Source organism: Triturus cristatus, chromosome 4_1, assembly GCF_964204655.1.
Source record: "Triturus cristatus chromosome 4_1, aTriCri1.1, whole genome shotgun sequence".
Lineage (NCBI taxonomy): Eukaryota > Metazoa > Chordata > Amphibia > Caudata > Salamandridae > Triturus > Triturus cristatus.
Genome location: NC_140585.1, coordinates 345018510 through 345044542, shown reverse-complemented (window position 1 = coordinate 345044542; position 26033 = coordinate 345018510).

Sequence of the window (26033 nt, the reverse complement as noted above, 5' to 3'; positions counted from 1 at the left end):
CACCACCTCATCAGGGCAGCCAAGAGGACCTCCTTCAAAGACTGCCTCGACAACAACGCACACAATAGCAAGGAGCTCTTCAACATCGTGAAGGAACTCTCCAGCTCCAACACCAATGACATCCTGCCGTCGCAAGCCCTGTGCGACTCCCTCGCCACCTTCTTCCACCGCAAGATAGCAGACATCCATGACAGCTTCAACACCCAGACAGCCCGAACAGATAGCAACACAACAGACCCTCCACACACCATCGACCACGACCCCCTGCTAGCCTGGGCCAGCGTGAACGTCGATTACACCATCAAGACCATGAGCACAATCCACTCCGGCTTTCCGTCAGACCCATTCCCGCACCACGTCTTCAACAAAACAAGCAGCTCCATTGCACCCCGCCTGCGCAATGTCATATACCTCTCCCTCGAGACTGTGACCTTCTCATAGAGCTGGAAACACGCCGAGATAAACGCCCTACTCAAAAAACCTAAGGCAGACCCAACAGACCTCAAGAACTTCCGGCCCATCTCTCTGCTCCCCTCCCCGGCCAAGGTCATCGAGAAAATCGTCAACAGACAGCTAACCCGATACCTCGAAGAAAACAGAATCCTGGACTCTTCCCAGTCAGGGTTCCGCAGCAACCACAGCACCGAGACTGCCCTCATCACCGCCACCGACGACATCAGGACCCTGCTGGACAACGGTGAGACTGCAGCACTCATCCTCCTAAACCTCTCCGCCGCCTTCGACACCATCTGTCACCGCACACTATGCGCACGCCTCCACGCTGCCGGGATCCGAGACATGAATGGACCACCTCCTTCCTCTCCGGCAGAACCCATAGCGTCCGCCTCCCCCCTTTCCGTTCCAAAGCCTCCGAGATCATCTTCGGCGTACCCCAGGGATCCTCCTTCAGCCCGACACTGTTCAACATTTACATGGCCCCGCTCGCACACGTCACCCGACAGCACGACCTCAACATAATGTCCTACGCCGATGACACTCAACTGATCCTCTCCCTCACCAAGGACCCCATCACCGCCAAAGCCAACCTCCACGAAGGAATGAAGGCCGTCGTCGACTGGATGAAGATCAGCCATCTGAAGCTGAATTCATACAAGACGGAGGTCCTCATCCTCGGCTCCAACCCTTCAGCCTGGCGGCCGACGGCACTGGGGGCAGCCCCGACACCCACCGACCACACACGCAACCTGGGAATCATCCTCGACTCAACGTCTCCTCCTCCTGCTTCAACACCCTCTGCATGCTCCGCAAGATCTACAGATGGTTCCAGACAGATACAAGAAAGACAGTCACCCAGGCCCTCGTCAGCAGCAGACTCAACTACGGAATCGCCCTCTACGTGGGAGCCCCGACCAAGCTCATCAAATGACTACAACGCATCCAAAACGCTTCGGCACGACTGATCCTCGACGTACCACGACACGGCCACATCACCCCCCACTTGAGAAACCTGCACTGGCTCCCCGTCAACAAGAGGATATCCTTCAAGCTCCTCATCCATGCACACAAAGCACTCCACAAGACCGGCCCAGCCTACCTCAACAGACGGCTCTCCTTCTACATCCCCAACCGCCAGCTACGCTCCGCCAACCTCTCACTCGCCACCATCCCGCGCATCCGAAGAACAACCACCGGCGGGAGATCCTTTTCCCACCTCGCCGCCAAGACATGGAACACCCTCCCTCTGAGCCTACGACAGACCCAAGACCTGCTGACCTTCAGGAGGATACTCAAGACTTGGCTGTTCGATCAGTAGCGGCTCCCCTCCCCAGCGCCTTGAGACCCCCGGGGTATGTAGTGTACTTTACAAATGATTGATTGATTGATTGATTGAAAACAATCTTAAGGTCTCTTCTACTGGCTTATGTTGAGAATACCAGTCCATTCATTCACCGAAAGTTCCATAGTTAAAATGTTTCCTATTAGAACATCCGTGGATGATTTTAACACGGAGAGTGCTGAAGACTTTTTTTTGAAATGGGGTAGTGCTTATGTGTTAAGCTAATAATGTGTATTTCTCTCTAAATTTTGATTTGCCAAAGAGATTATGTTTTCTCACTCAGACCATGATTATTTTGCAGTTTTACTAATTTGTTATGAGGGAAATGTGTATAAGGACCCCAGGATTTAGGGGAGAGCCAGAAGACTTTCCTTTTCTGCTAGGGATGCTGTCTGATTTCTTTTTTTATTTTGCTGCTCATTTGGCACTTTGAATCACTTTAATCTTGCATTGTACTCTGTAACTCTGTATGATTTTGCATCTGACAGCCTTAATGGCATTTTTTCTGTATCGCTTATTTTTTAGTTTTGTAATAAAACTGATTAACTTTTTTCAGATCCAGAACTCAGTTATTGAGTAGGCATGTTATTATTTGAACTGTTTAACTCTGCTAATTGATGTTTAAGGAGTGTCCTAACATGCGATTCAACTTGTTGGAGAACCGGATGAGGTACATTTTCAGGGTGTTCAGATTTTGTGGGGTCCAAGATTTTGAGTCATAGTTTTGCTCCCACATCTCTTTCACCAGAATATAGCGGTCTGACTGATTTGACTCAGAGAAAATCAAGAATTTCAAGTAAAAGGTTTGTTGAGCATCTAAGTTAGTGGGAGCAAGAATATTTGAGAAATATGTCCATGGAAATAGAGAACAGAAGCATAAAAGCACCCTTGAATGATGTACAGTTAAATGACGGAAAGATTTTCTGGATTGGGAGCAGTGAAGATCTGCAAAAGCAAGGTTGATGGGGTACATTTGATGAATTTAGGTAAGATACGACAGAAACATACAGACTCATTGAAGTTAGAGGAGGGCCTGATTAGTTATTCCCAGTAAATACAGTAGCAATTACCCAACTTCTATCAAATTAAGCGCTTTACAGTTACTTTCTGACTGACTGAAAAGAAATGCAGAACGTGCCTAATCATGAACACTTGAAAAAAGCAGCGGCTAGTCAATGAATGATATGTGGTAATGTGAAGGTTTGCATGGATTAGAACACCCAGGTTCCTAATAACATTAGAAAAATTGGGACACTGCTTCATAAATTCTGGTTGGAAGTTAGTATTCCAGTGAGGAGATCCCTTAGTTGTGAATTGGATTGAGAATTAAAAAGTTGATGGATTTCCACTAGTAGATAGTCAACAAAGATATATTGACAGCTCGAGTGGTTTCATGACTTTTGAGACCAAGACCCAACTGAGTGTCATCAGCTTACATGACATCCAAACCACCGACTGAGGACATGGATCAAAGCTGAAAAGGTGAGAAAAGATTATTGGCTTTTAAGAATGCCCCAACACATTTCTTGTGAAAAGACTTATAAGTGGGGTAGGCTACTGTTTAAGAGCAGCCAAAATGAAAATAGAATATTCAAGTCATGGCAGTACCACCATTACTGGCTGTCAAAAACTCAAGAAAAAAAAGAGATGCTTGACCGTGTCAAAAGCTGCTGGCTGGTCTAGTTGAATCAGTACTCTAGCAAGGCTGCAATCCGCCTACATACTTGTTCAAAGACTAAGATGACCACTATTTCTTTACTCAGACCTGGCTAAAAGATGGTGTGAAAGTGGTATAAAATGTTATTCTGGTCAGTAAAACTGCTCCCAGATTATAGATGCGAATTATAATACTGCGGTGGAGTAAGACAAAAAAGAAATAGTATGGAAACTGTCCCGGTCAGAAGGGATTTGTAAAAAAGGAAACTGATCACAGCTACATACAAAATATGAGCAAAGGGCTGAATCTGGGAGAGCTTTTTACAATATGACAATCATAGTGGTATAATATATCTCTGTGTTCTTTCATTTTTGGGATTGGACCATAGTCATTTTGACAGTCACATACCTTACTCAGTCATTGTTCTAAATAATGTTAATAAAAATGGTTTGAAATGAGTGAAAGAGGTACAGCCTAGATGCTGTGGGCTATGGAGATGAGTGAAATTTTCACTCTGTCCTAAAATATTAATAAATAAATGTATGAGTGAATATTCAGGAACAGACTTAAGATGATAGGTCTTTAGAGATGGCATCCATCAGAATCCATGGAGCTTCACCAAATAATGTTGTAATATGATTTACCAAAGCATTTGTTTCATAGAAACTCAGGAAAGGATCATGCAATGGAAAAGGATGTTTTAAAGAATACTTGCCATCAATATATTGGTGCAGTCTAGTCAAAGGCTGTAAAATGAGACCTGTCAATGCTAGAAGCCAAATGCAAGGGACACATATGTGAGAACATTGATTATTCCTACTCCACCACCAGCATTATTAACTCAGACAGACGTCTTGTAAGAACATATGAAGAAACTTGAAATGATGGCATCTTATTTTCTAAAAAAGAAAAAAAAAGAGAGCAACCAAATCTTTTTCTCAAATTAAGACGTCTTGAAAGGACCTGACTTAAAATGATGAAAATTCCCAGGGAATGCAATTTATAGATATTTGGCCATCTAGGGTTATCTCATGAACATTGCCCCCTGGGCAACCATTGGGTTTTGCATAGAGATGTACCTCTGGTTGCACATCTGCAGCTGCTTTTCTGCGATGTACATGACTAATCATTAGGTTACACACTTACCCTTGGTTGACAGTAAGAACAGATGAGCAAATTACATTTTCATCATTTAGTGCACCGTTTATGAAGTTGTTCCTAATTGAGAGCAAGGTTAAAAACATGTTTGTCCATATCAGGTAAATTACAAATGTTTTCATTTAGGTAATTAATATGTAAAACACATATGGGAGATACAACTGCCGTATACATAGGTTTATGCCAGGTCTGGTGGCTTAGTAGACTAATGCGTCCACTGTAGGGACCTGTGCTCAATCTCATTGTCACAGGTTCAAATCTCAGCTGGTCCACTCAGCCGTTCATCCTTCTGAGGTTGATAAAATGAGTACCATTGAGTTGGGTAACAATAAACATCTGTCATTTAGCACCAAGGTAATCTTGGCTGAATGTACGCTTTGCGAATACATATGTTATGTTAAGTTCCTGACCCCTGCATCATTCAAATTTGAAAAGCACTTCTTTTATGGCTGTGGATTTTTAGATGATTATGGGTCAATGGCCATGTCCAACTGGAACGTCACTAGGAAGGTGGAAATATTTCCACTACATCCATTGAAGAGGGAGCAGTTTGTGAAGTAAGAGGGACTCCAGTAAGAGGGAAATGATGGCAATGCCTAGATCAGCCAGGAGAAAGTAACAAGCTAATGTGACAATGGCCGCAGGGATGATGGACATTAGGGATGGAGGAAAGGTGGGTGTGGTCTGCGGGCATACAAATGTTCGACATGTAACTGAGTTCTGTCTTAGTGGTGTGCAGTCAGCTGAGTGCTGATCCTGAAGAATTTTCTAAATTGTTTACAGAAATATATTCAGTGATGTGGTGAAGGCTAATCTCTCAGCTGTTTGTAGCAGTAGTCTCATTGGAGAATGGGAGGATGGTAACTTCAAAGGATGTGCCCTTGATGGGTTCGAGGAGAAAGGTCTGCCAGATCTTCAAAGGGTGGGAGAGGTGCCCGCTCGAGTGGGTGCTGTACAGGTGGAGTGGCTGTTGATTACTCAGGTCCTCTATGGCCTTCTGTTTTTTTTGTCCATTTTCTCTTTGAAGAAGTTAAATGCATTGTACTTGTGAATGTTCTACACAAGGTCCTGGCTGGGTCTGAACCAATCTTGAGGCCCTGACTGTGCACTCTACTCTTATTTTTGGTTGTGTTGTTGGTTTTAGGGTGTAGCGCACTATGGCTTTCGTATTATGCTTTAACTGCACTGTGCAGATTGCTTGAAAACAACCATTTGAGGAAGGAACCATTGGACTGGAAATATGGTCACCTGCTGACAATGAGTGATCTGGAAGCCCTGCGCGTTTGCTGCAGCGCTCTGAAAAGCGCGCCCTTCACTCTGGGATGTTACAATATGCTTTGAAACTTTCATTTCGCTCCAATGTATCTGTACTCTCGTATGTATATTTATAAAGGAAGTTGTTGTAGCAAACACGTTGCACGTAGTAATGAGTCAGTACAGTTAGATCACAGGCAGCAAACAGTTCTGATGAAGGGGCCAACATATTATTATCTACTTTACTCATACTTTCACGTTGTATTGCTTAACACACATTTAAATAATGAGGCAATGGAAGACGCAGTAATTTACCCAGAACCAATAATGTTTAAGTCTGCCGCTGCAATCATAACTCCAGGGGGTGGATTTACTCATTTTGTCACGTATCGCGATGCCTCAACGTGATTTACTGTGCTGCTTTGAGCAAGGTGGAAAACACAGCACAGCGGGTGTCACCCCTCACTTGATGCACAGTCAGCCTTGTTCGACACCCATGGTTCTATGGTGCAGAGATGAGTGTGTGCTTTCTAGCATGGGGTGTGTTCCAGAAGCATACCTTGTAGTACAAATTCCTATGCCTAGACAAACTCACAAGAATCACAAGCATTGGATGGGTGCACATGCATAGCGTGGATTTTGTGACGAAATCACCACATTTCCTCTTGTTAACGCCTGCTTTGAATGCGTGATAGTTTGTCAAGCGAAGCCTGGTCTGGCTATTTAGTAGTTTTGCACCAAAAACCTATGTATATTTGTGCTTCTCCGTTATAGTTACGCAACCTCGCTGCAAAGAGATAGATGCAAAGCAGTGAAAAGGCGTTTTTACACTGAGAAAAGGGCACCTTTCCAGCGCAAAGCACCTTTTGTGCTAGATAGTAAATACCCTTGTGAGACTTTGTGTTGATTTGAGCTGGTCCAGAACCTTTGTACTTCTGGTTGCCTATTCCATGGTGAAAAATATTGCAAATAGGCTACTTCTCACGTGGCTTTGCATTCTACTTTGCAACCTCTTCAGGCCCTTTCATGCAGCAGGCATTTGCAGGCGCAGCGATCTACCCCAGGCAGCCCTGTGAGACACGGGCTCGCCCCTCTTGCTTTGTTTCATGGGCCTCGCTTGAATGCCAGCAAGTCAAGCAGAAAGGTCTCCTCACTCTGTCTACATGTATACAAGTATACTGATGTGCCGTTTCATCTTCTTGAGTGCCCAGCTTAAGTTTTAGCGACAATTTGTTATCTCATAATAATTTCATGATGGATGTTGAAAACAAGTTCAACAGGATAAGGCTGTCAGACACATGCACTGGGATTGTGCAGGCGCAGGTCAGGTGACAGTCTACCCCTACAGTGTTCACCTCCAGTGCACAGATTGATATAATAGATATGATGTTACAGCAGGCAAGTAAATAAATACCGACAAAGCACATTGTATGGACAGGTTTATCGTGGCTCATTTCATACATCAGCAAGCTTCAAATCTTATCAGACCCACTAACATCCGAACTGATCTGCAGATCGAGTCGAGTGAGACTGATCAGGCGGGACATGACATTTGGAGTATGAGGCATGCCGGACTTTGCTTCCCAGATTTAATGAAGCATTTCTTTTTAAGTGTGGAAACTTAGTCAAAATAGCGTTCGGAATTTTTCAAATAGGCGAGTGAAAAAGTACGTTTAGTGTCAATATTCCAATATCCAAGTAATGGAGTGGAGCTGTATATAAGCGCCACCCCTGCATGCTGACGTCAGTTGCTTTGCTTCTGCACCTTCCAACACAGATCCAGAGCTCGCACCCAAATACTACAGGTTTCAAACCATGCCATGACTAGAAAATAGATGTCAGTCATGGACTTGCATGGGGTGTGTGTCTGGTGTTTGGGCTTGGGACACAACACAGAGTTGCATGATGAATGTGCCCTCATGCACCAAAAGGCATCCTTGGACCAAGAATTGAGGCCATACTTCTCTTTACATAAGAAGTGAAGACCATTGTGTAGGTCCCGCTCAAGGTTGTAGGTGTGGACTCATTCTCTCTTCCAGGGCCACATGTAAATCAAAGCCCAAATGAATACATGAAAAACACAAAAAGCAAAGCAGGACTTGACCTCATCCTGGCACTCTGTATCCAAAGAGCGGGCACTAGGGTGTCCTGGTGTCAGTCATTCTCCCACGGGATTCCCTATTAGACTGCTGATTTCCCAACAGATCCTGGTGCTCCCTGAATTTCCTGGGCTATCAGCAATGCTGCAGCAGATTGAGTCCTTCAAAGAAGCTATGCTGAAGATTTTTTAGCATACTTCAGACTCCCTCTGGTGCACTGTCAAGCCCCAAGGAACTGCAGGGGCCACCAGTCTGGCTCCCACATTGCAGTCTTACCCCTTAGGATCCTTAGGATCCATTCATGGCCCTGTACTGACTCTGGTACATATGTCTACACTTGCATCGAGGAGGAAGCGTGTCGCCATCGCAGCCATCGTAGTTGTCGCATTGCACCGCATCCAGAAAAGCGCCTCGCATCCATGGAGAAGCGTGCCGCCGTCAGAGCCGCTGTCGTCGCATCTCGCAGAAGGGGTGTCGCCGCGGCAGCATCGCATCGAGCAGAAGCGTCTCGCAACGTCGGAGAAGAGTGCCGCTGCCAAGGCCGCTGTCATCGCATCTCGCCAAAGGTGACGCCGCTGTAGCTGACGCATCGAGCCGAGCCTTCTCGCAACATCGGAGAAGCGTAACACATCTGGAAGTACCCGTCTTTATTTCTTTTGCACCAAGAACTTCAACGCATCTGCATCGCTGCAACACTTTCGTTGCCCTGCGTGTCGCATCTAAGGTACATTGACTTAAAGTGACGCATTTAAGAACTTAAGAGAAACTAAGCAATCTTCTACCAACTAAGCAACCGTATTGTGTATTTTTAATCGTTTAATGGTCTTGTGATAATCCTATATAAAGAAACCTTATTTTTAATATAAATACCTGTGTGGTGTCCATTTGTAGTGTTGTCACTTGGTTACTGTATGTGTTCACAAATGCTTAACCTATAACGCTCTGAGATAAGCCTTGTCTGCTCGCGCCAAGCTAACTAGAGGGTGAGCAGGGGTTGTTTTAGTAGTGTAACCCCTTACCCTGACCAGAGGAAAGGTTCACTGCTTGTTACAAGTACCTACCTGTGCCAACCAGAGAACCCGGATTCTAACAATGAAGAAACTTGAAATTATGGCATCTTAATTTCTAAAAAAGAAAAAAAAGAGAGCAACCCAAACTTTTTCTCAAATTAAGACGTCTTGAAAGGACCTGACTTAAAATGATGAAAATTCCCAGGGAATGCTATTAATAGATATTTGGCCATCTAGGGTTATCTCATGAATATTGCCCCCTGGGCAACCATTGGGTTTTGCAAAGAGATGTACCTCTGGTTGCACATCTGCAGCTGCTTTTCTGCGATTTACATGACTAATCATTAGGTTACGCACCTACCCTTGGTTGACAGTAAGAACAGATGAGCAAATTACATTTTCATCATTTAGTGCACGTTTTATGGAGTTGTTCCTAATTGAGAGCAGGTCAAAAACATGTTTGTTCATATCAGGTAAATTACAAATGTTTTCATTAACGTAATTAATATGTAAAACACATATGGGAGATACTACTGCCGTATACAAATGTTTATGCCAGGTCTGGTGGTTTAGTAGACTAATGCGTCCACTGTAGGGACCTGTGCTCGATCTCATTGTCACAGGTTCAAATCTCAGCTGGTCCACTCAGCTGTTCATCCTTCTAAGGTTGATAAAATGAGTACCATTGAGTTGGGTAACAATGAACATCTGTCATTTAGCACCATGGTACTCTTGGCTGAATGTACGCTTTGCGAATACATATGTTATGTTAAGTTCCTGACCCCTGCATCATTCAAATTTGAAAAGCACTTCTTTTATGGCTGTGGATTTTTAGATGATTATAGGTCCATGGCCATGTCCAACTGGAACGTCACTAGGAAGGTGGAAATATTTCCACTACATCCACTGAAGAGGGAGCAGTTTGTGAAGTAAGAGGGACTCCAGTAAGAGGGAAATGATGACAATGCCTAGATCAGCTAGGAGAAAGAAACGAGCTAATGTGACAATGGCCGCAGTTATGATGGACATTAGGGATGGAGGAAAGGTGGGTGTGGTCTGCGGGCATACAAAAGTTCGACATGTAACTGAGTTCCGTCTTAGTGGTGTGCAGTCAGCTGAGTGCTGATACTGAAGAATTTTCTAAATTGTTTACAGAAATATATTCAGTGATGTGGTGAAGGCTAATCTCTCAGCTGTTTGTAGCAGTAGTCTCATTTGAGAATGGGAGGATGGCAACTTCGAAGGATGTGCCCTTGATGGGGTCGAGGAGAAAGGTCTGCCAGATCTTCAAAGGGTGGGAGAGGTGCCCGCTTGAGTGGGTGCTGTACAGGTGGGGTGGCTTTTGATTACTCAGGTCCTCTATGGCCTTTTGTTTTTCTGTCTATTTTCTCTTTGAAGAAGTTAAATGCATTGTACTTGTGAATGTTCTACACAAGGTCCTGGCTGGGTCTGAACCAATCTTGAGGCCCTGACTGTGCACTCTACTCTTATTTTTGGTTGTGTTGTTGGTTTTAGGGTGTAGTGCACTATGGCTTTCGTATTATGCTTTCACTGCACTGTGCAGATTGCTTGAAAACAACCATTTAAGGAAGGAACCATTGGACTGGAAATATGGTCACCTGCTGACAATGAGTGATCTGGAAGCCCTGAGCGTTTGCTGCAGCGCTCTGAAAAGCACGCCCTTCACTCTGGGATGTTGCAATATGCTTTGAAATTTTAATTTCGCTCCAATGTATCTGTACTCTCGTATGTATATTTATAAAGGAAGTTGTTGTAGCAAAAACGTTGCACGTAGTAATAAGTCAGGACAGTTAGATCACAGACAGCAAACAGTACTGATAAAGGGGCCACCATATTATTATCTACTTTACTCATACTTTCTCGTTGTATTGCTTAACACACATTTAAATAATGAGGCAATGGAAGACGAAGTAATTTACCCAGAACCAACAATGTTTAAGTCTGCAGCTGCAATCATTACTCCAGGGGGTGGATTTACTCATTTTGTCACGTATCGCGATGCCGCAACGTGATTTACTGTGCTGCTTTGAGCAAGGTGGAAAACACAGCACAGCGGGTGTCACCCCTCACTTGATGCACAGTCAAGCTGCCTTGTTCGACACCCATGGTTCCATGGTGCAGAGATGAGTGTGTGCTTTCTAGCATGGGATTTGTGCCAGAAGCATCCCCCTGTAGAACAAATTCCTATGCCTAGACAAACGTACAAGAATCACAAGCATTGGATGTGTGCACATGCAAAGCGCGGATTTTGTGACGAAATCACCACATTTCCCCTTGTTAACGCCTGCTTTGAATGTGTGAAAGTTTGTCAAGCGAAGCCTGGTCTGGCTATTTAGTCGTTTTGCACCAAAAACCTATGTATATTTGTGCTTCTCTGTTATAGTTACACAACCTCGCTGCAAAGAAAAGTAAGTTTCAAAGCAGTGAAAAGGCGATTTTACACTGAGAATAGGGCACCTTTCCAGCGCAAAACACCTTTTGTGCTAGATAGTAAATACCCTTGTGAGACTTTGTGTTGATTTGCGCAGGTCCAGAGCCTTTGTACTTCTGGTTGCCTATTCCATGGTGAAAAATATTGCAAATAGACTACTTCTCACGTGGCTTTGCATTCTACTTTGCAACCTCTTCAGGCCCTTTCATGCAGCAGGCATTTGCAGGCGCAGCGATCTACCCCAGGCAGCCCTGTGAGACACGGGCTCGCCCCTCTTGCTTTGTTTCATGGGCCTCGCTTGAATGCCAGCAAGTCAAGCAGAAAGGTCTCCTCACTCTGTCTACATGTATACAAGTATACTGATGTGCCGTTTCATCTTCTTGAGTGCCCTGCTTAAGTTTTAGCGACAATTTGTTATCTCATAATAATTTCATGATGGATGTTGAAAACAAGTTCAACAGGATAAGGCTGTCAGACACATGCACTGAGATTGTGCAGGCGCAGGTCAGGTGACAGTCTACCCCTACAGTGTTCACCTCCAGTGCACAGATTGATATAATAGATATGATGTTACAGCAGGCAAGTAAATAAATACCGACAAAGCACATTGTATGGGCATGTTTATCGTGGCTCATTTCATACATCAGCAAGCTTCAAATCTTATCAGACCCACTAACATCCGAACTGATCTGCAGATCGAGTCGAGTGAGACTGATCAGGCGGGACATGACATTTGGAGTATGAGGCATGCCGGACTTTGCTTCCCAGATTTAATGAAGCATTTCTTTTTAAGTGTGGAAACTTAGTCAAAATAGCGTTCGGAATTTTTAAAATAGGCGAGTGAAAATGTACGTTTAGTGTCAATATTCCAATATCCAAGTGATGGAGTGGAGCTGTATATAAGCGCCACCCCTGCATGCTGACGTCAGTTGCTTTGCTTCTGCACCTTCCAACACAGATCCAGAGCTCGCACCCAAATACTACAGGTTTCAAACCATGCCATGACTAGAAAATAGATGTCAGTCATGGACTTGCATGGGGTGTGTCTGGTTTTTGGGCTTGGGACACAACACAGAGTTGCATGATGAATGTGCCCTCATGCACCAAAAGGCATCCTTGGACCAAGAATTGAGGCCATACTTCTCTTTACATAAGAAGTGAAGACCGTTGTGTAGGTCCCGCTCAAGGTTGTAGGTGTGGACTCATTCTCACTTCCAGGGCCACATGTAAATCAAAGCCCAAATGAATACATGAAAAACACAAAAAGCAAAGCAGGACTTGACCTCATCCTGCCACTCTGTATCCAAAGAGCGGGCACTAGGGTGTCCTGGTGTCAGTCATTCTCCCACGGGATTCCCTGTTAGACTGCTGATTTCCCAACAGATCCTGGTGCTCCCTGAATTTCCTGGGCAATGCTGCAGCAGATTGAGTCCTTCAAAGAAGCTATGCTGAAGATTTTTTAGCATACTTCAGACTTCCTCTGGTGCACTGTCAAGCCCCAAGGAACTGCAGGGGCCACCAGTCTGGCTCCCACATTGCAGTCTTACCCCTTAGGATCCTTAGGATCCATTCATGGCCCTGTACTGACTCTGGTACATATGTCTACACTTGCATCGAGGAGGAAGCGTGTCGCCATCGCAGCCATCGTAGTTGTCGCATTGCACCGCATCCAGAAAAGCGCCTCGCATCCATGGAGAAGCGTGACGCCGTCAGAGCCGCTGTCGTCGCATCTCGCAGAAGGGGTGTCGCCGCGGCAGCATCGCATCGAGCAGAAGCGTCTCGCAACGTCGGAGAAGAGTGCCGCTGCCAAGGCCGCTGTCATCGCATCTCGCCAAAGGTGACGCCGCTGTAGCTGACGCATCGAGCCGAGCCTTCTCGCAACATCGGAGAAGCGTAACACATCTGGAAGATCTCGTCTTTATTTCTTTTGCACCAAGAACTTCAACGCATCTGCATCGCTGCAACACTTTCGTTGCCCTGCGTGTCGCATCTAAGGTACATTGACTTAAAGTGTCGCATTTAAGATCTTAAGAGAAACTAAGCAATCTTCTACCAACTAAGCAACCGTATTGTGTATTTTTAATCGTTTAATGGTCTTGTGATAATCCTATATAAAGAAACCTTATTTTTAATATAAATACCTGTGTGGTGTCCATTTGTAGTGTTGTCACTTAGTTACTGTATGTGTTCACAAATGCTTAACCTATAACGCTCTGAGATAAGCCTTGTCTGCTCGCGCCAAGCTACCTAGAGGGTGAGCAGGGGTTGTTTTAGTAGTGTAACCCCTTACCCTGACCAGAGGAAAGGTTCCCTGCTTGTTACAAGTACCTACCTGTGCCAACCAGAGAACCCGGATTCTAACAATGAAGAAACTTGAAATTATGGCATCTTAATTTCTAAAAAAGAAAAAAAAGAGAGCAACCCAAACTTTTTCTCAAATTAAGACGTCTTGAAAGGACCTGACTTAAAATGATGAAAATTCCCAGGGAATGCTATTAATAGATATTTGGCCATCTAGGGTTATCTCATGAATATTGCCCCCTGGGCAACCATTGGGTTTTGCAAAGAGATGTACCTCTGGTTGCACATCTGCAGCTGCTTTTCTGCGATTTACATGACTAATCATTAGGTTACGCACCTACCCTTGGTTGACAGTAAGAACAGATGAGCAAATTACATTTTCATCATTTAGTGCACGTTTTATGGAGTTGTTCCTAATTGAGAGCAGGTCAAAAACATGTTTGTTCATATCAGGTAAATTACAAATGTTTTCATTAAGGTAATTAATATGTAAAACACATATGGGAGATACTACTGCCGTATACAAATGTTTATGCCAGGTCTGGTGGTTTAGTAGACTAATGCGTTCACTGTAGGGACCTGTGCTCGATCTCATTGTCACAGGTTCAAATCTCAGCTGGTCCACTCAGCTGTTCATCCTTCTGAGGTTGATAACATGAGTACCATTGAGTTGGGTAACAATGAACATCTGTCATTTAGCACCATGGTACTCTTGGCTGAATGTACGCTTTGCGAATACATATGTTATGTTAAGTTCCTGACCCCTGCATCATTCAAATTTGAAAAGCACTTCTTTTATGGCTGTGGATTTTTAGATGATTATGGGTCCATGGCCATGTCCAACTGGAACGTCACTAGGAAGGTGGAAATATTTCCACTACATCCACTGAAGAGGGAGCAGTTTGTGAAGTAAGAGGGACTCCAGTAAGAGGGAAATGATGACAATGCCTAGATCAGCTAGGAGAAAGAAACGAGCTAATGTGACAATGGCCGCAGGGATGATGGACATTAGGGATGGAGGAAAGGTGGGTGTGGTCTGCGGGCATACAAATGTTCGACATGTAACTGAGTTCCGTCTTAGTGATGTGCAGTCAGCTGAGTGCTGATACTGAAGAATTTTCTAAATTGTTTACAGAAATATATTCAGTGATGTGGTGAAGGCTAATCTCTCAGCTGTTTGTAGCAGTAGTCTCACTTGAGAATGGGAGGATGGCAACTTCGAAGGATGTGCCCTTGATGGGGTCGAGGAGAAAGGTCTGCCAGATCTTCAAAGGGTGGGAGAGGTGCCCGCTTGAGTGGGTGCTGTACAGGTGGGGTGGCTTTTGATTACTCAGGTTCTCTATGGCCTTTTGTTTTTCTGTCTATTTTCTCTTTGAAGAAGTTAAATGCATTGTACTTGTGAATGTTCTACACAAGGTCCTGGCTGGGTCTGAACCAATCTTGAGGCCCTGACTGTGCACTCTACTCTTATTTTTGGTTGTGTTGTTGGTTTTAGGGTGTAGTGCACTGTGGCTTTCGTATTATGTTTTCACTGCACTGTGCAGATTGCTTGAAAACAACCATTTAAGGAAGGAACCATTGGACTGGAAATATGGTCACCTGCTGACAGTGAATGATCTGGAAGCCCTGAGCGTTTGCTGCAGGGCTCTGAAAGGCAGGCCCTCCACTCTGGGATGTTGCAATATGCTTTGAAATTTTAATTTCGCTCCAATGTATCTGTACTCTCGTATGTATATTTATAAAGGAAGTTGTTGTAGCAAAAACGTTGCACATAGTAATAAGTCAGTATAGTTAGATCACAGGCAGCAAACAGTACTGATGAAGGGGCCACCATATTATTATCTACTTTACTCATACTTTCTCGTTGTATTGCTTAACACACATTTAAATAATGAGGCAATGGAAGACGAAGTAATTTACCCAGAACCAACAATGTTTAAGTCTGCCGCTGCAATCATAACTCCAGAGGGTGGATTTACTCATTTTGACACGTATCACGATGCCGCAACGTGATTTACTGTGCTGCTTTGAGCAAGGTGGGAAAAACAGCACAGCGGGTGTCACCCCTCACTTGATGCACAGTCAAGCTGCCTTGTTCGACACCCATGGTTCCATGGTGCAGAGAGGACTGTGTGCTTTCTATCATGGGATGTGTGCCAGAAGCATCCCCCTGTAGAACAAATTCCTATGCCTAGACAAACGTACAAGAATCGCAAGCATTGGATGTGTGCACATGCAAAGCGCAGATTTTGTGACGAAATCACCACATTTCCCCTTGTTAAAGCCTGCTTTGAATGCGTGATAGTTTGTCAAGCGAAGCCTGGTCTGGCTATTTAGTAGTTTTGCACCAAAAACCTATGTATATTTGTGCTTCTCCGTTATAGTTACGCAACCTCGCTGCAAAGAGATAGATGCAAAGCAGTGAAAAGGCGATTTTACACTGAGAAAAGGGCACCTTTCCAGCGCAAAACACCTTTTGTGCTAGATAGTAAATACCCTTGTGAGACTTTGTGTTGATTTGAGCAGGTCCAGAGCCTTTGTACTTCTGGTTGCCTATTCCATTTTTGAAAAATATTGCAAATAGGCTACTTCTCCCGTGGCTTTGCATTCTACTTTGGAACCTCTTCAGGCCCTTTCATGCAGCAGGCATTTGCAGGCGCAGCGATCTACCCCAGGCAGCCCTGTGGGACACGGGCTCGCCCCTCTTGCTTTGTTTCATGGGCCACGCTTGAATGCCAGCAAGTCAAGCAGAAAGGTCTCCTCACTCTGTCTACATGTATACAAGTATACTGATGTGCCGTTTCATCTTCTTGAGTGCCCTGCTTAAGTTTTAGCGACAATTTGTTATCTCATAATAATTTCATGATGGATGTTGAAAACAAGTTCAACAGGATAAGGCTGTCAGACACATGCACTGAGATTGTGCAGGCGCAGGTCAGGTGACAGTCTACCCCTACAGTGTTCACCTCCAGTGCACAGATTGATATAATAGATATGATGTTACAGCAGGCAAGTAAATAAATACCGACAAAGCACATTGTATGGGCATGTTTATCGTGGCTCATTTCATACATCAGCAAGCTTCAAATCTTATCAGACCCACTAACATCCGAACTGATCTGCAGATCGAGTCGAGTGAGACTGATCAGGCGGGACATGACATTTGGAGTATGAGGCATGCCGGACTTTGCTTCCCAGATTTAATGAAGCATTTCTTTTTAAGTGTGGAAACTTAGTCAAAATAGCGTTCGGAATTTTTCAAATAGGCGAGTGAAAAAGTACGTTTAGTGTCAATATTCCAATATCCAAGTAATGGAGTGGAGCTGTATATAAGCGCCACCCCTGCATGCTGACGTCAGTTGCTTTGCTTCTGCACCTTCCAACACAGATCCAGAGCTCGCACCCAAATACTACAGGTTTCAAACCATGCCATGACTAGAAAATAGATGTCAGTCATGGACTTGCATGGGGTGTGTCTGGTTTTTGGGCTTGGGACACAACACAGAGTTGCATGATGAATGTGCCCTCATGCACCAAAAGGCATCCTTGGACCAAGAATTGAGGCCATACTTCTCTTTACATAAGAAGTGAAGACCGTTGTGTAGGTCCCGCTCAAGGTTGTAGGTGTGGACTCATTCTCACTTCCAGGGCCACATGTAAATCAAAGCCCAAATGAATACATGAAAAACACAAAAAGCAAAGCAGGACTTGACCTCATCCTGCCACTCTGTATCCAAAGAGCGGGCACTAGGGTGTCCTGGTGTCAGTCATTCTCCCACGGGATTCCCTGTTAGACTGCTGATTTCCCAACAGATCCTGGTGCTCCCTGAATTTCCTGGGCAATGCTGCAGCAGATTGAGTCCTTCAAAGAAGCTATGCTGAAGATTTTTTAGCATACTTCAGACTCCCTCTGGTGCACTGTCAAGCCCCAAGGAACTGCAGGGGCCACCAGTCTGGCTCCCACATTGCAGTCTTACCCCTTAGGATCCTTAGGATCCATTCATGGCCCTGTGCTGACTCTGGTACATATGTCTACACTTGCATCGAGGAGGAAGCGTGTCGCCATCGCAGCCATCGTAGTTGTCGCATTGCACCGCATCCAGAAAAGCGCCTCGCATCCATGGAGAAGCGTGCCGCCGTCAGAGCCGCTGTCGTCGCATCTCGCAGAAGGGGTGTCGCCGCGGCAGCATCGCATCGAGCAGAAGCGTCTCGCAACGTCGGAGAAGAGTGCCGCTGCCAAGGCCGCTGTCATCGCATCTCGCCAAAGGTGACGCCGCTGTAGCTGACGCATCGAGCCGAGCCTTCTCGCAACATCGGAGAAGCGTAACACATCTGGAAGATCCCGTCTTTATTTCTTTTGCACCAAGAACTTCAACGCATCTGCATCGCTGCAACACTTTCGTTGCCCTGCGTGTCGCATCTAAGGTACATTGACTTAAAGTGTCGCATTTAAGATCTTAAGAGAAACTAAGCAATCTTCTACCAACTAAGCAACCGTATTGTGTATTTTTAATCGTTTAATGGTCTTGTGATAATCCTATATAAAGAAACCTTATTTTTAATATAAATACCTGTGTGGTGTCCATTTGTAGTGTTGTCACTTAGTTACTGTATGTGTTCACAAATGCTTAACCTATAACGCTCTGAGATAAGCCTTGTCTGCTCGCGCCAAGCTACCTAGAGGGTGAGCAGGGGTTGTTTTAGTAGTGTAACCCCTTACCCTGACCAGAGGAAAGGTTCCCTGCTTGTTACAAGTACCTACCTGTGCCAACCAGAGAACCCGGATTCTAACAATGAAGAAACTTGAAATTATGGCATCTTAATTTCTAAAAAAGAAAAAAAAGAGAGCAACCCAAACTTTTTCTCAAATTAAGACGTCTTGAAAGGACCTGACTTAAAATGATGAAAATTCCCAGGGAATGCTATTAATAGATATTTGGCCATCTAGGGTTATCTCATGAATATTGCCCCCTGGGCAACCATTGGGTTTTGCAAAGAGATGTACCTCTGGTTGCACATCTGCAGCTGCTTTTCTGCGATTTACATGACTAATCATTAGGTTACGCACCTACCCTTGGTTGACAGTAAGAACAGATGAGCAAATTACATTTTCATCATTTAGTGCACGTTTTATGGAGTTGTTCCTAATTGAGAGCAGGTCAAAAACATGTTTGTTCATATCAGGTAAATTACAAATGTTTTCATTAAGGTAATTAATATGTAAAACACATATGGGAGATACTACTGCCGTATACAAATGTTTATGCCAGGTCTGGTGGTTTAGTAGACTAATGCGTTCACTGTAGGGACCTGTGCTCGATCTCATTGTCACAGGTTCAAATCTCAGCTGGTCCACTCAGCTGTTCATCCTTCTGAGGTTGATAACATGAGTACCATTGAGTTGGGTAACAATGAACATCTGTCATTTAGCACCATGGTACTCTTGGCTGAATGTACGCTTTGCGAATACATATGTTATGTTAAGTTCCTGACCCCTGCATCATTCAAATTTGAAAAGCACTTCTTTTATGGCTGTGGATTTTTAGATGATTATGGGTCCATGGCCATGTCCAACTGGAACGTCACTAGGAAGGTGGAAATATTTCCACTACATCCACTGAAGAGGGAGCAGTTTGTGAAGTAAGAGGGACTCCAGTAAGAGGGAAATGATGACAATGCCTAGATCAGCTAGGAGAAAGAAACGAGCTAATGTGACAATGGCCGCAGGGATGATGGACATTAGGGATGGAGGAAAGGTGGGTGTGGTCTGCGGGCATACAAATGTTCGACATGTAACTGAGTTCCGTCTTAGTGATGTGCAGTCAGCTGAGTGCTGATACTGAAGAATTTTCTAAATTGTTTACAGAAATATATTCAGTGATGTGGTGAAGGCTAATCTCTCAGCTGTTTGTAGCAGTAGTCTCACTTGAGAATGGGAGGATGGCAACTTCGAAGGATGTGCCCTTGATGGGGTCGAGGAGAAAGGTCTGCCAGATCTTCAAAGGGTGGGAGAGGTGCCCGCTTGAGTGGGTGCTGTACAGGTGGGGTGGCTTTTGATTACTCAGGTTCTCTATGGCCTTTTGTTTTTCTGTCTATTTTCTCTTTGAAGAAGTTAAATGCATTGTACTTGTGAATGTTCTACACAAGGTCCTGGCTGGGTCTGAACCAATCTTGAGGCCCTGACTGTGCACTCTACTCTTATTTTTGGTTGTGTTGTTGGTTTTAGGGTGTAGTGCACTGTGGCTTTCGTATTATGTTTTCACTGCACTGTGCAGATTGCTTGAAAACAACCATTTAAGGAAGGAACCATTGGACTGGAAATATGGTCACCTGCTGACAGTGAGTGATCTGGAAGCCCTGAGCGTTTGCTGCAGGGCTCTGAAAGGCAGGCCCTTCACTCTGGGATGTTGCAATATGCTTTGAAATTTTAATTTCGCTCCAATGTATCTGTACTCTCGTATGTATATTCATAAAGGAAGTTGTTGTAGCAAAAACGTTGCACATAGTAATAAGTCAGTATAGTTAGATCACAGGCAGCAAACAGTACTGATGAAGGGGCCACCATATTATTATCTACTTTACTCATACTTTCTCGTTGTATTGCTTAACACACATTTAAATAATGAGGCAATGGAAGACGAAGTAATTTACCCAGAACCAACAATGTTTAAGTCTGCCGCTGCAATCATAACTCCAGAGGGTGGATTTACTCATTTTGACACGTATCACGATGCCGCAACGTGATTTACTGTGCTGCTTTGAGCAAGGTGGGAAAAACAGCACAGCGGGTGTCACCCCTCACTTGATGCACAGTCAAGCTGCCTTGTTCGACACCCATGGTTCCATGGTGCAGAGAGGACTGTGTGCTTTCTATCATGGGATGTGTGCCAGAAGCATCCCCCTGTAGAACAAATTCCTATGCCTAGACAAACGTACAAGAATCGCAAGCATTGGATGTGTGCACATGCAAAGCGCAGATTTTGTGACGAAATCACCACATTTCCCCTTGTTAAAGCCTGCTTTGAATGCGTGATAGTTTGTCAAGCGAAGCCTGGTCTGGCTATTTAGTAGTTTTGCACCAAAAACCTATGTATATTTGTGCTTCTCCGTTATAGTTACGCAACCTCGCTGCAAAGAGATAGATGCAAAGCAGTGAAAAGGCGATTTTACACTGAGAAAAGGGCACCTTTCCAGCGCAAAACACCTTTTGTGCTAGATAGTAAATACCCTTGTGAGACTTTGTGTTGATTTGAGCAGGTCCAGAGCCTTTGTACTTCTGGTTGCCTATTCCATGGTGAAAAATATTGCAAATAGGCTACTTCTCCCGTGGCTTTGCATTCTACTTTGGAACCTCTTCAGGCCCTTTCATGCAGCAGGCATTTGCAGGCGCAGCGATCTACCCCAGGCAGCCCTGTGGGACACGGGCTCGCCCCTCTTGCTTTGTTTCATGGGCCTCGCTTGAATGCCAGCAAGTCAAGCAGAAAGGTCTCCTCACTCTGTCTACATGTATACAAGTATACTGATGTGCCGTTTCATCTTCTTGAGTGCCCTGCTTAAGTTTTAGCGACAATTTGTTATCTCATAATAATTTCATGATGGATGTTGAAAACAAGTTCAACAGGATAAGGCTGTCAGACACATACACTGGGATTGTGCAGGCGCAGGTCAGGTGACAGTCTACCCCTACAGTGTTCACCTCCAGTGCACAGATTGATATAATAGATATGATGTTACAGCAGACATACAGGCAAGTAAATAAACACCGACAAAGCACATTGTATGGACATGTTTATCGTGGCTCATTTCATACATCAGCAAGCTTCAAATCTTATCAGACCCACTAACATCCAAACTGATCTGCAGATCGAGTCGAGTGAGACTGATCAGGCGGGACATGACATTTGGAGTATGAGGCATGCGGGACTTTGCTTCCCAGATTTAATGAAGCAATTTTTTTCAAGTGTGGAAACTTAGTGAACTTAATAGCGTTCGAAATGTTTAAAATAGGCGAGTGAAAAAGTACGTTTAGTGTGAATATTCCTTCAAAAGTCTATTGATGGGCACTTCTAACTGCAGATTCCTCACCTTAGCATACTCTACAAACGCCAGACCGGATCTGGACGCTCCAGTGTGCTACTAGGCGGCGCTGTGCTGCTCTCCTCCTGCTCCATACCATTCTGGAAGTGATGGAGTGGAGCTGTATATAAGCGCCACCCCTGCATGCTGACGTCAGTTGCTTTGCTTCTGCACCTTCCAACACAGATCCAGAGCTCGCACCCAAATACTACAGGTTTCAAACCATGCCATGACTAGAAAATCGATGTCAGTCATGGACTTGCATGGGGTGTGTGTCTGGTGTGTGGGCTTGGGACACAACACAGAGTTGCATGATAAATGTGCCCTCATGCACCAAAAGGCATCCTTGGACCAAGTATTGAGGCCATACTTCTCTTTACATAGGAAGTGAAGACCGTTGTGTAGGTCCCGCTCAAGGTTGTAGGTGTGGACTCATTCTCTCTTCCAGGGACACATGTAAATCAAATCTCAAATGAATACATGAAAAACACAAAAAGCAAAGCAGTACTTGACCTCATCCTGGCACTCTGTATCCAAAGAGCGGGCACTAGGGTGTCCTGGTGTCAGTCAGTCTCCCACGGGATTCCCTGTTAGACTGCTGATTTCCCAACTGATGCTGGTGCTCCCTGAGTTTCCCGGCCTATCAGCAATGCTGCAGCAGATTGAGTCCTTCAAAGAAGCTATGCTGAAGATTTTTTAGCATACTTCAGACTCCCTCTGATGCACTGTCAAGCCCCAAGGAACTGCAGGGGCCACCAGTCTGGCTCCCACATTGCAGTCTTACCCCTTAGGATCCATTCATGGCCCTGTACTGACTCTGGTACATATGTCTACACTTGCTCCAGGACCTGCTCAGGGTAGTTTCTCATTCATGCCAGTACCAATGCCACTGGTGCTGGAAGAGAATCTAGTGCTGATTTCGACGTCTGACCCTGAACTGACTAAATCGTGTTCTCGATGGATGTTGAGCTATGAAATTACTAAGACAGAAATGGATGTCATACAGCATGACTTTCTACCAATGCCTCTACTACGGTGGACGCACCAGCAGGAGCTCCATTATTTTTTTGGTTCTGACTCTGAATAAGGTACACCAACAGAAGGAGATGATGGTAGGGAGGGAGATGGTAATCTCGTCCCTTATTATGACAATGACAATTTTGAATCCTCCAATACAGGGTTGGACTCGCCATTTGGACCACCAATGGAAGAGAGTGCATTGTTTACCGTAGTGGTCTGACAGGAAGTCGTGGTCCTGGAATTGCGGCTACCTTCCTTCGAGACCAAGGTTAATGTTCTTATGATAATTTTGCAGCCTAGTCCACCCACGTCTTAGCCCTTGCTTCTATTTAAAGAGGCCTTCACTGATACCTTGAAGGGCACTCGGTCAAAGCCCTGTACTTGCTCACCTGTAAATAGGAAGATGGCCGGGCGTCACAGACTGGAATCCTGGTGGTTCAGGCTTCAACCAGTTAGGTGAACCCCAATTAATGTCCCTAAGCTCCTCCAGATAGGGAGTCCAGAAAGATAAAAAATGTTTGAAGAACAACTTTCTCTGGCTATCCTGGCATTGAGATCAGTCAATGCATCCTTTTTGTTGGATCACTACATGCATGCCATCTGGGACATAGCCAGCAAGATCTTGCCAGTGGTCCTAACATTAATGATCTTCAGGACAAGGCCAAATATGTGTTTCGTGCTGGGCTCGATACTACTGATTACGTGGAAATGGCAGTTCATCCTCTGTCATACTTGGATGTGTGCCACCGGACTTTCGGGATTGTACAGACCTCTCTCATGGATATGCTCTTTGATCCCTCACATCCTTTATGTGAAAAACCTGAATCTGCCCTGGAGTGTTAAGGACACTAGAGTCATAGTGTGCTTTCTGGTTGTCTTGACCTATGCCAAGCAGTTCCACATCAGTTCAGAAAATTTAGGGGGATGGCAAAGAGACAGCAACAGTCGCCCCAACCACTGTATCAGTCACCTCATTTCTTTTGAGGCTGGGGCATGGGTCTGGGGTACCAGTCCTGCCAATTCGCTTTCCCTGCAGCAACAGTGGCTTTAGTTTGCCCTTAGCAGTGCACAACTATCCCACGGGGGCTAGCATTCACAATTTCCTCCCATGTTGGCGGTCTATCACATCCAATAGATGGGTAATACAAATCATTCAGCATGGCTATGCCCTACGCCTTAATTTTGCTCCATAAAATTCTCTCCCCACACATCCAATCAGCACCTCTCCATTCTGTTACAGGAGGAGTGAGTGTTCCTCTACAAAGGTGCTATTAAGAGGGGACTCAGAAAAAGGAAAGAGTTGTTAGTCTTGTGACAAGAATGGAGGTCTCTGGCCTATATTGGATTTTTCTGCGAAAGGACAAATTCAAAATACTCATTCTAGTCCAGGTCTTGTTTACTCTGGATATGGGGAACTGACTGGTGCCCTTGCATATGAAGGATGAGTATTTTCATATAGCAGCCCGGCAGTCCCTCAGACGTTACCTGCCGTCGGAAAGGAGCCTTTTAGTGTGAAGTGCTCCCCTTCGTCCTCACCAGCACCCGTTGGGTGTTCACAAAAATGATGGCAGTGGTCATAGCACACCTAAGGAGGTTGGGGATGCCAGTTTTCCTCTACCTCGATGACTGGCTACTTCATCACAGTCAGTCTTAATCCACCTTCAGACAAGGATGATCCTTTTGACATCATTGGGGTTCATGATCAATAAGCTGAAGTTGTACCTGACTCCTTCAAAGAGGCTGCCATTCATTCGAACTACCCTGGACACAATGCAGTTCAAGCCTTTCCTCTGCCGCAACAAGTTCATAACATTTGGGCTATGATCTGGAAGTTTCAGCCTCAGTCCTCGATCTTGGTGAGAGCAGCCTCAACACTTCTTGGTCTCTTAACCTCCTTCATCTTCCTGTCTGACTACGCCAGGTGGCACATGCAGGCACTGCAATGGAATCTGATGCTCCAATTGGCCCAGCACCAAGGGAATCTTTAAGATACCATTCAGTTATTTGTAGAGATTGCTAATTATTTGCAGTGATGGTTGAGCAAAAGCAGTTGTTTGGTAGGTCTCTCTCCTTTCCCCATTCAGAGCTCACAGTATGAGGCTGGACGCTACTGGGTTGGGGAGTTTATCTGTGGGAGGTAGAGATAAGAGGACTCTGGGCTCCAATGGAAGCTCAGCTCCATATCAATCTTGTCTTGTTGTGGGCCACTTGTCTGGTTCTGAAGACCTTCCACCTATCAAAGGAATGGTTCCCACAGACAGCACCACCACTATGTAGCTTGTCAACAAGCAGGGCAGAGTGTGGTTCTGTGCCAAGGGGCTCTGTGCTTCTGGAATTGGTTGGAATGTCAGAGCATTTCCCAGATCACAAACCACCTTGTGGGATTCTTTAATAATACAGCAAACGAGCTAAGCAGTCTGGCAGGTTGTGAATGGCTTCAACATCCTGAGTGCATCTTCTGACATTTGGGAGAGCCCTGGCTAGATCTTTTCACTACCAACAAGAACACACAGTGTGAAAGGGTTTGCTCCTTGTAGGTTCTGTGAGAACACTAACTAGGAAATGCATTTCAGTTGGAATGGAACGTGGGACTCCTACACGCCTTCCTGTCTCTGCCTCTACTTCCTTGAGTCCTGAAAAAGATCATGAAAGACCTCGCCCAAGGCAGCCTGGTGACTTTGGATTGGGCCTGGAGGTGAAGGGACATTGCACCTCTGGCCATGAACACCTGTTCTCTGGTCAGGCTTCCACTTCAAGAGGATCTTATTTCACAACAACAGGGCATGATCCTGCACCTGAGCCTCCACAATCTACACCTCTGATCCAGCGGATTACCTGCTTGGGTTACTCACACCCTATATGCTCACTTGGACCCATAAACATTCATACAGATAAGCTTGTAGTACCGCCGGAGTAAATTTTGTTTTACCTGCAAGATTTTGTTATCTTTACCCAAATCTTACCAATCCAATCTCCTTGTCAATAAATTTCCTCTGGTCAATGAATCCAGTAGCTAGTAGAATAGGTAGAAATAACATTTAAGGTTTTCTCCAATAACTATAGACTCAATGAGTTTTAAAAGTTTTATCTAATCAATAATTTTGTGCATCAAACATCAAATACATGTTAACATCGGGTTCATTCAGGAAAGAAATCAAGTTTATTTCAATATAAGTCTCATTAAAATATCGTGATGACAGTACCTGAA